Below are 15056 nucleotides of genomic sequence, written 5' to 3'. Positions count from 1 at the left end.
GGGGCCGCCTCAGTCTCCCCTGACCCAACCGGTAGTGGAGCAGCTGTAAGCGATGGCCCAGCTGAAAGCAATGAGGTCATCCCCGCATCTGGAGCCGGGGCAGGCTCAGGCCCCTGACTCGGCCCAGCTGGTGCTTGTTGCAGGGGAACCTGTGCAGACTGGGACTCTTCAGGATCAGGCCCCAGACTTGGTTCAGATGATGCCTTAGCCAAAGGATCCGGTGCAGACTGAGTCTCCTCTGGTTCCGAGTCTGAGCCCAGTCCCAGGCCATCACACCCAGCCTGATGCCCAGGGGTGGCCCTTGGGGTCAGTCCCTGGAGACTCATCCTCTGCATTCCCTTCCACTGCCAAACCCTGGAGATGGAGGTTAATTGGGAGACGGGTGGAGGGAGCGAAAGAGGGCAGACGCCCCGCCCTTCCCAAGAGACTGTGCTATAATTTGCTGCTGCCGCCTGCCTGCCTGGAGCTTGCCAGTTACACACATGTCTGTCTGTCTGTCTGTCTGTCTGTCTGTCTGTCTGTCTGTCTCTCTTCCTCTTCCACCTGGAGAGAGCTAGGCAAGCCCTGGAGGTCTGGCAATCCTATAGCAAGCACGCAGTTCACCTGCTCACCTCCCTGCTACGGCGAGATATTTTGCATTTGTATGTAAATTCTAGCAATTATTTTATAGTTGCATCTTTAAAAACAACAACAACAACAACAACAACATATTATTTATACCCCGCCCATCTGGCTGGGTTTCCCCAGCCACTCTGGGCGACTTCCAACAGAATATTAATATACAATAATCTATTAAACATTAAAAGCTTCCCTAAACAGGGCTGCCTTCAGATGTCTTCTAAAAGTCTGGTAGTTTTTCTCTTTGACATCTGATCAGAGAGCGTTCCACAGGGCGGGCACCACTACCGAGAAGGCCCTCTGCCTGGTTCCCTGTAACTTGGCTTCTCGCAGGGAGGGAACCGCCAGAAGGCCCTCAGCGCTGGACCTCAGTGTCTGGTCAGAACGATGGGGGTGGAGACGCTCCTTCAGGTATACTGGCCATTTAGGGCTTTAAAGGTCAACACCAACACTTTGAATTGTGCTCGGAAACGTACTGGGAGCCAGTGTAGGTCTTTCAAGACCGGTGTTATGTGGTCTCAGCAGCCACTCCCAGTCACCAGTCTGGCTGCCGCATTCTGGATTAGTTGTAGTTTCTGGGTTACCTTCAAAGGTAGCCCCATGCAGAGCGCATTGCAGTAGTCCAAGCGAGAGATAACCACAGCATGCACCACTTTGGCGAGACAGTCAGCGGGCAGGGAGGGTCTCAGCCTGTGTACCAGATGGAGCTGGTAGACAGCTGCCCTGGACACAGAATTGACCTGCGCCTCCCTGGACAGCTGTGAGTCCAAAATGACTCCCAGGCTGCACACCTTTAGCCCATAAATGAGCACAGGCAGAATTGTCTGTCAGTCATCTTTCTGGCTGGTGCAGAAATGACCACCCCAGAAAGCTGCATGGAGTTCGGTGGGACTAAAACCACAGAACTGCAGAACCGGCAGAGACCCCTAAGGCTTATCTCGTCCAACCGCCTGCAATGCAGACATCACAGCTAAATTACTTGCTCCCAAGTAACTGTGCGGAGCACTGCAACCTGAATACTGCTGCTGAAATGGAGCACAGTGCAGTGCTGAGGCCTCAGTCATAGTCTGGATTAATAAGAAACATCCACCCACGTGCCCATTTATGAGATATTGGATGGTATCTGTTTCTTTTCCTTCTTTTATACCCCCCCAAATGCAGTGGGAATCCGCAAGGGAACGTAAGGGCTGCCAGTAGACAGAGTTGGTGTGTCTCCCAACTCGAACATAGCTGAAGTTGTCATTCACCTGAAATACAGCCTTTCTCTGCCACTACCAACCCTTTGGGGTTTACGCTATGCTAAATCTGCAAATGCAGAACAAAAGTTCATCTGCAGGAACAAACAGCTGCTGGCTATAATTCTGGGCTGGGGATGAGGTAGAGATTCATTTCACTTCACAGCCAAAGGTGCATCTACCTCATTTGCACTTTGTGAAACAATACACAAACCAAAACTCTGGAATGCACGCTTCTCTGAATTTTGCAATCTCCTAACCTAGCAGTTCAAAAGCACGTCAAAGTGCAAGTAGATAAATAGGTACCGCTCCAGCGGGAAGGTAAACGGTGTTTCCGTGCGCTGCTCTGGTTCGCCAGAAGCGGCTTAGTCATTCTGGCCACACGACCCAGAAACTGTACGCCGGCTCCCTCGACCAATAAAGCGAGATGAGCGCCGCAACCCCAGAGTCAGCCACGACTGGACCTAATGGTCAGGGGTCCCTTTACCCTTTAAAGGAGCCCTGGACGGTTAAGTCCAGTCGAAGGCGACTCTGGGGTGCAGCGCTCATCTCGCTTTCAGGCTGAGGGAGCTGGCATTTGTCCACAGACAGCTTTCCGGGTCATATGGCCAGCAGGACTAAACCACTTCTGGCATAACGGGACACATGACCCGGAAGCTGTATGCCGGCTCCCTCGGCCAATAAAGCAAGATGAGTGCTGCAACTCCAGAATCAGTCACGACTGGACCTAATGGTCAGGGGTCCCTTTACCTGTACCTTTTTACCACATAACAGCATACAGAAATGCATATACTATGCTAAAGTGCACATGAAAAATGCATATATTATTGAAAATAACATGCAAAAAATGCACTACACTAGGAAACATTGCTTTGCAAATATGCTTACATGAGGCAAGATTGCGTACAAAAATCTGTTTACTAGGAAAAACTGCTACTGAAATGCTGGTGGATTTCCATAAGAACTTTTTTTTTTAATGCAAACTGATGGAGAAAATGTGGAGGTCCGAACTTAAAATTGGAGAAACGAGAAACCCAAACTGACCAATCTGCCTCTCCCTCTCCTGGCTCAAGCTATTCAGATTCCAAACTCAGCTAGACTGGTAAAGAAAAAGCGATTTATATGAGTTGTATATGCGATATAACACTGTGCCACCAGATGGCGATGTGGAGTCCCGGTTTTCCTCTAGCTGTTTTCCCTGTTTAAATTTACAACGCTTTAAACTGAAACGCTTCTTGGATGCATCTAGATCCAGCCTCCTTCTGCATTCCGTGGGTGTGCAAAAGAAAACATGGGGAGATCCCATCTTGGCCAGCTCTACTTCAGCCTTTGCCAGTGGGGTGCCCATTTAAAAATAATCTAGAAACGGTTTAAAAACCATGTGTCAACCAGTGATCGCAGGGTTTCCGGAAACAGTGTATTTCGACCATCAAAAGCCTGGGTTAAACAGGAATGCTTTAAAATTTCTCCAGGATATCAGTAATGAGGCAGGCAGGTGCACCACACCAGGGAGAGTATTCTGCAACTGGGGAGCCACCACTAAAAAGGCCCTGTCATGGGTCAGTGCCAACCAGGTAGCCCCCAACCCTTGCCAAGCCGGTTAACGCCTCAGCTCTCAGGGTGAGCATTTCTCGCTTGGCTTTCCGCCGTTTGGCTGCGGCAGGAAGGGGGTAAAAGGCCATGTCGAAGAGCAAGCGCCTGCAGTTCACAAAGATGTCAAGACAGGCAGAGAGCAAGAAAAAGTGACGCTGGCAGGAGCAGGGGCGAAGGAAGGGGTGCATGAGGGGCGGTCCACCCTGGGTGTCACCCTGACGGGGGTGACAAAATGGCGGGTGTGGGGCCTGCAGCTGTAGGGCGGCTGAGGCCCCATGGCGTGCCCCGCCCCATCCCTCCCTGAGGGCGCCACATGCCCCGTTCTGCCCCTATGGGCAGATTGTCCCACTCCTTGGCGCACTGCCCCAGATGCCCAAGATGCTTCTTCCGCCGCTGGGCAGGAGAGGGTTACCGCATTTTTCGCTCCATAAGACGCACTGTTCCCCTCCTAAAAAGTAAGGGGAAATGTGTGTGCGTCTTATGGAGCGAATGCAGGCGGGAGGCTCTGCTCAGCGCTCCCTTTAAAGAGCTGCGCTGAGCGTGTGTGCGGCTCTTGGGGGCTTTTCCCCGAGGAGGGAGAAGGGGCTGATGGGCTGCCCTCTGTCCCTTCCCACACCTCCCGGAAAAGCCAGCAGGAGCCGCTTCCAGGCTCTGCTCAGCACTCCTTTGTAAGGGCTCCCTTTCGTCCCTCATCCCGCTTTGCTGGGAAGCCAGATGTGCTGGTCCCGAGGGTTAACTGTGCAGCGAGGTCCGAGTCCAGGCAGAGGTCGAGGTCGCGGTATGGAGGCTGTCTGTCAGAGCTGTAGCTGGGTCCAAGGCAGGGAGTCGGGTGAGGTCAGGAGCTCCGGCAGGAGAGCAGGACAGGGTGCAGGCAGGAACAGGCTACCAACAACGTTGCTCCCGCAACTTGGGACTGGGGCTGGCTGGCTTTTATCTGCCCCGAGTCATAGGGCAGCCCCAGTCCACAGGTGACTCGCCTCTCCTGGCCTGGAGGCGAGCACTCCTCCTGCGGGAACTTAGTTCCCTCCGCCTCTCTGCCCTGAGCCTCTGCAGCTCAGGAGAGGCTGGAGGGTTACTGGACCCAGAGGCAACCTCCTCTTCCTCTGACGGGGCTGAGAGTGGAGCACCTGCAGGCAATGGGTCCTCCATCACCTCAGGAGCCAGAGCAGGCTCATCTGGTGTCTGCTCCTGAGGACCCAGCACAGGTGAGGACCCTTCAGGCTCAGGCCCCAGCCCCGGCTCAGCTGGTTCTGGAGGCGGGGAATCCTGTGCAGGCTGGGATCCCTCAGGTTCAGCCTCCGAGTCCAAATCCCAGGCCATCACACCAGAAGAGGCGCTGTGCAGCTATTGCTCTTGGTCTGCTGGCTTCTCAGCGAAGCGGGAGGAGGGACGGAAGGGTTTAAAGCAAGAAAAGTGAGAGCCGCTTACATGCTCTGCGCAGAATATTTTTTCCCTTGCTTTCCCCCTCTAAAAACTAGGTGCGTCTTATGGTCAGGTGCGTCTTATGGAGCGAAAAATACGGTATTTCTGATGGACAAGGTATCCACAGAGTGCCTCTTGTACTGCCCTTCTGTCTCCCAGCCAAGCGAAATCCACTTGACAGTCAAGGGTGACCCTTGAGGCCATCCGGCGGGGAGTCAGAAAGCCCACACTGAGATTTAGGGGAGCACTTATCTCGCTTCCACGTCTTCCATTAGCTAAACCCTTGAGAGTGCTTAACACCGCGTGTGGGGGGTGGGGTTAGAGTGGCTGTGCCCCTACAACTCGCTGTAAAAAATCCATTCACTTCAAAACACACAGGACTTCATTATGACCCTCTTGGGTGGGGGGTGACCAGGATCAGATCCGGAGGCCTCCTCTTGAACTCTATTTGTCATTTGTGGTCAGCCTGGTTAGGTGTGTGTGTGTGTGTGTGTGGATTTGTGTCCTATTTTACAGAGGCCAGCTCCCTGTTTGTGGTCTCGTTCTCTCGTGCTTTCTCGTTTCCCCATTATTAAATTCAGTTCTCTGCTTTCCCCACATCAAGTTTGCAAAATCTGCCTGTGTTGTTTTCTCGCGGTTTCTTGTTTTCCCATTCTTCAGTTCAGCTCTCCACATTTTCTGCATCCGTTTGCAAAACTGTGTCCCCCCCCAGTGTTTTTTTTGTGGGGGAGGGGGCAGGGATTGGTGGTGGAAATATTTGCAAAAAAAATGCTTTACCTGTATACGTAGAAATCGGATGAAGTCCATGCAAAGCCTCCTCCATAGACTAGTTCTTCTTTCTCGCCCCAGACTAGCAACGAACCTCCACGCATCAGCAGCCTCTACCTGTTGACTGGCTTTGCAAAGGGGCCCCTCGGCTGGTGTTTTTATTCAGTAGCAGAGGGATGAATCGGAAGGCTGAGATGTACCACGGGCGTCGCAGGCAAGAAGCTTTTGCCACGTCTAGACACCCACACGAGAGTCTTCCTCTCCTGCGCTTGTTCTGCCCTCTTCCTCTGAGGCCACCAGGGACCTGTTTTGGGGGAAAACAAAAAGGTTGTTAGCGGGAACAGAAGTGTGGCTATCGATTAAAAGCCTTTTAAGAACCGTCTTGCTTTTAAGCAGTTAATTGATCAGCAACGGACTCTCACGCTGCACACCCCAGTAGATGACTTTTCGTATACATTACTTGAGTGGGAAACCGCATTGCAAAATTCGGGAAAGTGCAAATTTCATAGGATGGGAGCGTTTTGGTCCTCATATTCTTTGGAAAAGGCCAAATTAAGAAAGCACACCCTTAAATGTGAATGGAATTCCCCACCACGTTTCCCAAAACATCTATGCATAATTTTATTTTCTTTTGAAATATTTTTTTATTTATTTTACAAGTGCAACGTTATAACAATACAAAAAAATATACCCACATTTAGAGATTTCTCTGAATCTCGAGACCTCCCATCGTCCCCTAAAAGGGTCCTTTTGTCAACCTTTTCAACTGCATATTGTTTCATAATCCATATTTTAAATCTCTCTATATTATCCATGTTATTTGCTACATTACAAGTGTTATTAAAATCCTGCTAATGTTTTCATCTGCTTACAGAGGTCTCCTAAATAAATGATAACCCCCCCCATACTTTATTGAAGTTTTTTGTCTTATTGCTTCCTCAGTTTCCCAGTCAGTTTTGCCATTTCGGCGTATTCCAACAGCTTGACTTGCCATTCCTCTCTTGTACAGATTTCTATGCATAATTTTCTACACCTCTGTCATGTCCCAGTGGATGGGCCCGTGGCCTGATCCAGCAGGCCCTTCTTATTTTCTTATGGACTGAATTTCCTCCTCCCCACCCCTAATTGTTGCTTAAGACTCTTGTCTGCAGGCTAAGGCAACTAAGAAACTAAGAAAAAAGGAGCGACCACGTTTAAGGCTCTAGTCCTCAGCCGCTGGTCTCAGCGCAGTGCCAGATTTACACATAAGCTAAACAACCTATAACTTAAGGCCCCACTCTCTTGGGGGCCCCCAAAAAAATTTAAAGGAAAAAACCTGGATGTACATTTCCAAAATATAAGATAAAAAGCAAATAAAATAAAACCTACATACAGCAACAGTGTTTTGTGTTGTGTAGGCTCCTATGATGTAAGAAGCTATGGACCCCGCCTGCTAGCCTGCTCCCTAAAATATCACTGGTTTGCTCATTTCTATATATAGGATGCCTACATTCTGCATGGACTGTTATGTGCAAATGGCTTTAGATACTTATCAGGTCCATAAATTACCACATAGCATATATTCAGCTATTAAAAGACGCCTGCTTCTTGGGAGAAAAGCAATGACAAACCTAGACAGCATCTTAAAAAGCAGAGACATCACCTTGCCAACAAAGGTCCGTATAGTTAAAGCTATGGTTTTCCCAGTAGTGATGTATGGAAGTGAGAGCTGGATCCTAAAGGAGGCTGATCGCCAAAGAATTGATGCTTTTGAATTATGGTGTTGGAGGAGACTCTTAAGAGTCCCATGGACTCCAAGAAGATCCAACCTATCCATTCTGAAGGAAATCAGCCCTGAGTGCTCACTGGAAGGACAGATCCTGAAGCTGAGGCTCCAATACTTTGGCCACCTCATGAGAAGAGAAGACTCCCTGGAAAAGACCCTGATGTTGGGAAAGATGGAGGGCACAAGGAGAAGGAAATCAGCTCTGAGTGCTCACTGGAAGGACAGATCCTGAAGCTGAGGCTCCAAGACTTTGGCCACCTCATGAGAAGAGAAGACTCCCTGGAAAAGACCCTGATGTTGGGAAAGATGGAGGGCCCAAGGAGAAGGGGGTGACAGAGGACAAGATGGTTGGACAATGTTCTCAAAGCTACTAATATGAGTCTGACCAAACTGCAGGAGGCACTGGAAGACAGGAGTGCCTGGCTTGCTCTGGTCCATGGGGTCACGAAGAGTTGGACACGACTAAACAACAACAATATATTCAACAGCGATAATTTGTTGTTGACAAAGGACAGCTGAGCATATAAAGGGCTCCATTACCTTCAGCAGCTTAGGGCCTCATCAAACCTAAATCTGGCCCTGTCTCAACGGGCACACGAAGCTCTGCAAATAGCCAACTGGCTCATGTGCCTTTGGGATCGCCACCCCAGCGATTCGCCACATCTCTCACAGTGCCAGGGCTCCTATGCCAGCTGCGCCGGCTTTTGGAAATGCCCCGGGACATTTTCAGATTTTCTGCCACCCGCTGCCAGCAACTCCTTGGAGCCCGGGGCTCAGTCCGCAAAAGCATGACTAATGCGCAAGCGATGGGGGCGTGCCGAAAACATGTGCTGCACAAAAGTGCTGACTGGGTGTGTGGGCACCCGAGGCAGAGCCCGAACCTGGTGTTTTTACAGCCTGTTGAGATTGACTCAGCAGCTCAGGAGTTTGCATTGCACAGGAGAATGTATCTCGAAAGGCCATGTATTCTTAGGGAAGTGACTGCAAACAGAAACGGCAAGGCTTGCTCCACTTTTATATAAACCAACGAGATAATAATAATAATAATAATAGTAATAATAATTTATTTATACCCCGCCCACCTGGCTGGGTTTCCCCAGCCACTCTGGGCGGCTTCCAACAAAGTACAGTGGTACCTCGAGTTAAGTACTTAATTCGTTCCGGAGGTCCGTTCTTAACCTGAAACTGTTCTTAACCTGAAGCACCACTTTAGCTAATGGGGCCTCCTGCGGCTGCCACTGCGCCGCCGGAGCCCAATTTCTGTTCTTATCCTGAAGCAAAGTTCTTAACCTGAAGCACTATTTCTGCGTTAGCGGAGTGTGTAACCTGAAGTGTATGTGACCTGAAGCGTATGTAACCTGAGGTACCACTGTATTAAAATACAGTGGTCTGTTAAACATCAAAAGCTTCCCTAAACAGGGCTGCCTTCAGATGTCTTCTAAAAGTCTGGTAGTTGTTCTTCTCTTTGACATCTGATGGGAGGGCGTTCCACAGGCCACACTCCCTTCTTTGCAACCTTCCGAGGGCCACCTGGCAGTTATGGGCGGGGCCGGAGGCAGAAGTGGGCGGAGCAACAGAAACGGGAAGCTGTGTTTCCCAGCAAGGGCTGCCCAAGGATGGATGCAGGGGACATTTTGGGATCCAATCAGAGACCAGGATGCCTGCTTTAAATTTGTGATGTGCCGCTCAAAACGGGGCAGTTGTGTGGCAGGAAGAGGCCGTGGCAGAGATGCTTCTGAATGCTGCTTTCTGGAAACCTCAGGATGGGAAAAATTGCTCTTGGGATCAGAGCCTGCTTTCTGGTTTCCCCCAGTCGTGTGGTTGGCCATTGTGAGAACGGGGCTGGGCTCGATGGGCCTCTGGCAGGCTCTTCTAATCTTCTGCAACGGGCTAGATTTCGCAGCCTAATTATTCCTGGAGATTACTGCATTGCTCCAGCATTACGGCAAATTCTAGGAACTCCGCAGAGTGCAGCCCCTCTTCGGAGGAGCAAGACAGACAGAAATAATGCAGAGGAATAATCGAGCAATACCTTCTTCCCCAGGCTTTCCCTAACCCATAAGACCAGACCCTGTTTTCCTTTTCCCCGAATTCCTATTTTTTATTTCTTCTTAAATGCCTTTTTATCATACTGTTTTATCGGTTTAGCAATAACTCCTTTTGTTTTAATGCTATTGCTCATTGTTCTGAGGTTGCACCCCGCTTACAGCTTCTTTAAAAAATATTGAGGTTTATAAATACTTTTAAATTAGCACTTAATTTCTAGTAAGAGCATTTTTGGATCCTTCCTTAAGAACTAAAGAATTGTTCATTTGCTACCACCCATTACATTGGTTACTTACTCCATGGTTCTCCACTGCCCTCCCCTTTTATCTTCACAACGACACTGCGAGGCAGGCTGGGCTGAGAGAGGGTCACTGGCCTGAGGTTCCCCCAGCGAACAGAATGGCGATGCGGGGAATCACATTTTTTAATAGCTGCATGGAAGAGTGCAGCAGTTGTTGCTTGCACGCACGCAACTGAACTGAGGGCTATGGTAAAACTATGTGGAATTATTCCCAAATACAGTGGTACCTCTGGTTGCGAACGGGATCCGTTCCGGAGTCCTGTTCGCAACATCAGCAGAACGTAACCCGTGTCTGCGTGTGTGCGGGTTGTGATTCGCCGCGTCTGTGCATGTGTGTGATGTCATTTTGCGTGTCTGCACATGCGCGAGTGGCGAAACCCGGAAGTAATCCTTTCCAGTCCTTTGGGTCACCGTGGGACGCAACCTGAAAAAATGTATCATGAAGAAAACGCAACACGAGGTATGACTGTACACTTACGGAGCGCAATTTTGTGGAGTTGCTTCCAAGCAGACCAAGCAGAGAAGAAGAGTTTGGATTTGATATCCCGCTTTATCACTACTCGAAGGAGTCTCAAAGCAGCTAACGTTCTCCTTTCCCTTCCTCCCCCCCAACAAACACTCTGTGAGGTGAGTGGGGCTGAGAGACTTCAGAGAAGTGTGACCGGCCCAAGGTCACCCAGCAGCTGCAGGTGGAGGAGCGGGGAAGCGAACCCAGTTCCCCAGATTACGGGTCTATCACTCCTAACCACTACACTACACCAGCTGGTCTCTTTGAGACTTTCCAGGGTTGGAAGACTTTCCCATCCCACTCACATGCGCGCGCGCACACACACACACACACACTTCCTGACTGCTGTACTTGTGACCTGCTAGGAAACTGTCTCATATGTGCAACAGTGAATCATTGTTTGCCCCTCTCCAAATGCTTATTTTTACCTGCCTTTGGAATGTGGTCCTGACCTTGGGATCATACCATTCCAGCAGGGAAAGGGGAGTGGATGGAACCAAATGGGAGGACTGCCAGGATGTGTGTGTGTGTGTGTGTGTGTGTTGGTGCTTTTTAAATCACAGAGCAGGGTCATTTCAGAACCAAAACTCTTTTTTTAACGGTCATATTTAGAATGGCGCATTTCCCCCATAAGCCACCCCTCCTTTTGTACGTTCGTTCCTGCACAGGCCGCCGAATTATAATTATTTATTTTGCTTTCGGACGGTTGGCGTTACTTTCCAAATGTATGATGCTTCAGCTTTTGCATTGTTAACGGAGAAATCTGAGGGCTCCCATGGACAAAAAACAAGGACACCAGCCAGGAATACCAGAGCAAAACAGCAGCCAGTAGGCTTGGTCTTTATTGAAGACTGCCGCGTCAGGACTCCCACCTGCCACCAGGTGGAACAAGATGGAAGCCCCCAACAAAAGAGAATCCAAACTTTTATTAGCTGCTGATCCCCATGTTACACCCCCCAAACTACATCACTAATACATCACGGTTACATCATGAAAGGGGAGGTCTGGTGGCAGTAACCTGAGCATCCTGGACCCTGCCCCATGGTTCCCCTTGCCCTCCACCAAACACCCATCAAGTGGAACAAAAGAGATCTTTATATTTCCCTGTTTCTCACCCTTTTGTCTTGATCTGGGTTTTTTATTTCTGGAATGGCTACCTATCTGGCACTCAGGTATCAGGATGCCAGGGATTATCACTCAGGCAGAGGGGCTGCTGAGTAGCTGAGCTCACATATCTATATGAATTTCTGAAGTTTTCCCAGTGAGCCAGTACATAGATACATTTATCAGCGAATTCTTACATTTGGTATTCTGCAGCAGAGGCCCTTTGAATAGATAGTGGTTCTGCTCCTTCCTCCTGGGCCGTGGTGGGGGGGGGAATGAGTGTTCAGACCCCTGGGCTCTCACTTGTGGGGTGCCTCAGGGTTCTGTCCTCTCCCCCATGCTTTTCAACATTTACATGCAGCCACTGGGAGAGATCATCAGGAGGTTTGGGCTGGGTGTTCATCAGTATGCGGATGATACCCAGCTCTACCTCTCTTTTAAATCAGAACCAGTGAAGGCGGTGAAGGTCCTTTGTGAGTGTCTGGAGGCGGTTGGAGGATGGATGGCGGCTAACAGATTGAGGTTGAATCCTGACAAGACAGAAGTACTGTTTTTGGGGGACAGGAGGCGGGCAGGTGTGGAGGATTCCCTGGTCCTGTATGGGGTAACTGTGCCCCTGAAGGACCAGGTGCGCAGCCTGGGAGTCATTTTGGACTCACAGCTGTCCATGGAGGCACAGGACAAATCTGTATCCAGGGCAGCTGTTTACCAGCTCCATCTGGTACGTAGGCTGAGACCCTATCTGCCTGCAGACTGTCTCGCCAGAGTGGTACATGCTCTGGTTATCTCCCGCTTGGACTACTGCAATGAGCTCTACGTGGGGCTACCTTTGAAGGTGACCCGGAAACTACAACTAATCCAGAATGCAGCAGCTAGACTGGTGACTGGGACCGGCCACCGAGACCATATAACACCGGTCTTGAAAGACCTACATTGGCTCCCAGTACGTTTCCGAGCACAATTCAAAGTATTGGTGCTGACCTTTAAAGCCCTAAACGGCCTCGGTCCAGTATATCTGAAGGAGCGTCTCCTCCCCCATCGTTCTGCCCGGACACTGAGGTCCAGCTCCGAGGGCCTTCTGGCGGTTCCCTCACTGTGAGAGGCCAAGTTACAGGGAACCAGGCAGAGGGCCTTCTCGGTAGTGGCGCCCGCCCTGTGGAACGCCCTCCCATCAGATGTCAAAGCGATAAACATCTACCTGACATTCAGAAGACATCTGAAGGCAGCCCTGTTCAGGGAAGTTTTTAATATGTGACATTTTAGTGTATCTTTCATATTAGTTGGAAGCCGCCCAGAGTGGCTGGGGAAACCCAGCCAGACGGGCGGGGTACAAATAATAAATTATTATTATTATTATTAGATAGGAAGAAACTGTGATGAAGTGTTTTGTGGGGACAAATCACAAAAGTCACAAAAGCGATTGTGCTGATTTTGGTAGTGGGCTGCATGTGCATGATATCTGCTGGAGGGGCAACCCCCCCTAACCTATACATAAATTCCTGCAACAGCGTCGAGAAGCGGGTTTTTTTTGCAAATGTGTTCTGATAATAATTATGAGTGATGGTGCGGCGACAGCACCATCAGGGCAGCAGCCTCCCCCAGCAGCCGGGGAGAGAACAGATTCCTTTCTTCGATCTGACCGTTCGCTGCAGCGCTGGATCAATATGAAGTGTTGATGGACTCGCTGCTCTTATTCATGGACTGCTGCTCCAAACAGAACAACATTTCCCTTCTTGCAAAGGGGTATTATATATTTATGAGGGATTAGGGAGATATAGAAAGGCAGCCCTTGCTGAACTCCAAGACCCGTTGGTTGCTGAGACCCTACCTGGACGCATGGCGGCTAACAGATTGAGGTTGAATCCTGACAAGACGGAAGTACTGTTTTGGGGGGACAGGGGGCGGGCAGGGGGTGGGACTCCCTGGTCCTTAATGGGGTAACTGTGCCCCTGAAGGACCAGGTGCGCAGCCTGGGAGTCATTTTGGACTCACAGCTGTCCATGGAGGCACAGGACAAATCTGTGTCCAGGGCAGCTGTTTACCAGCTCCATCTGGTATGCAGGCTGAGACCCTCCCTGCCCGCGGATTGTCTTGCTAGAGTGGTGCATGCTCTAGTTATCTCCCGCTTGGACTACTGCAATGCGCTCTATGTGGGGCTACCTTTGAAGGTGACCCGGAAACTGCAATTAATCCAGAATGCGGCAGCTAGACTGGTGACTGGGAGTGACCGCCGGGACCACATAACACCGGTCCTGAGAGATCTGCATTGGCTCCCAGTACGTTTCTGAGCACAAGTCAAAGTGTTGGTGCTGACCTTTAAAGCCCTAAACGGTCTTGGTCCAGTATACCTGAAGGAGCGTCTCCACCCCCATCGTTCTGCCTGGACACTGAGATCCAGCACCAAGGGCCTTCTGGCGGTTCCCTCATTGCGAGAAGTGAGGTTACAGGGAACCAGACAGAAGGCCTTCTCAGTAGTGGCGCCCGCCCTGTGGAACACCCTCCCTTCAGATGTGAAGGAAATAAGCAGCTATCTTCTCTTTAAAAGACATCTGAAGGCAGCCCTGTTTAGGGAAGTTTTAAATATTTAATGCTGTATTGTTTTTAACACTTGACTGGAAGCCGCCCAGAGTGGCTGGGGAAACTCAGCCAGATGGGCGGGGTATAAATAATAAATTATTATTATATATTATTATTATTGCGAGAGTCTGTTTGTAGGCTGAACAAGCTCCGTGGCAGAGCTCTTGCTATGGATACAGAAGGTCCTGGGAAAATAATAGAAAATAGGGTTGGAAGGGACCAAATGGAAAGCGTAATACTGGTGGTCAACAAAAGAGGTTTAAAGACTCTCTCAAGGCAAATCTTAAAAAATGTAGTATAAACACCGACAACTGGGAAACACTGGCCTGCAAGCGTTCCAATTGGAGAACAGCCTTGACCAAAGGTGTTGTGGGCTTTGAAGACACTCAAACTCAGGACACAAGGGAGAAACGTGCTAGGAGGAAGGCATGCTTGGCAAATCCACACCGTGATCAACTCCCACCCAGGAACCAATGTCCGCACTGTGGAAGGACGTGTGGCTCCAGAATTGGTCTCCATAGTCACTTACGGACTCGTTGTTGAAACCGTGTTTATGGAAGACAATCTTACTCGGCTACGAGGGATCGCCAAAGAAGAAGAAGATGGATACAGAAGGTCCAGGAATCTCAGCTAAAGCATCCAGGACAGATGGCCATCCAAACACCCAGACATGCAGCCTGGACCTGTGCTGAGAAATGCGGTACGAAAGGAAGCCTAGATGAGCCCTTCGTTGACTCCGCCTGCCATTGGCTCTGGCGCCACCTGCTGTTGGCCTCCCCGCCTTCAGCCCTACCAGTCCCAGTGAACACCAGCTGCCACACACTCTTCCACGCCAACCCTGAAACCTTTCGATGGAGGCCGGTTAAGATACCGTTTGAACAAACTGTGTGGGCACTTCAGGAACAGCTCCCTCTGCACACAGACCAACCGGGGAGAGAGCTTTGCCTGGTGCCTGGAAACGACTTCAAAAAATACAAGCACTTTTGTGATAACATTTGTTGTTGTTTAGTCGTTTAGTAATGTCCGACTCTTCGTGACCCCCTGGACCAGAGCACGCCAGGCGCTCCTGTCTTCCACTGCCTCCCACAGTTTGGTCAAACTCATTTTTAGTAGCTTCAA

The 15056-nt window shown here is 50.0% G+C and overlaps 1 protein-coding gene across 1 annotated transcript in view; it reads right to left on the bottom strand.

Moving 5' to 3' along the window:
- The window catches only part of FRMD6 (FERM domain containing 6), a 157162-nt gene that overhangs the window by 98582 nt on the left and 43524 nt on the right, over positions 1-15056 (bottom strand). Inside the window, exon 2 of the mRNA XM_083614711.1 lies at positions 5646-5940. The gene's annotated coding sequence lies outside the window, so the exon portion shown is untranslated. The remainder of the gene's footprint in view (positions 1-5645; positions 5941-15056) is intronic.

The sequence above is a fragment of the Podarcis filfolensis genome (assembly GCF_964270895.1).
Source record: "Podarcis filfolensis genome assembly, chromosome: 1".
In the NCBI taxonomy this organism is placed as follows: domain Eukaryota; kingdom Metazoa; phylum Chordata; class Lepidosauria; order Squamata; family Lacertidae; genus Podarcis; species Podarcis filfolensis.
This window is presented reverse-complemented; position numbering and strand designations above follow the sequence as displayed.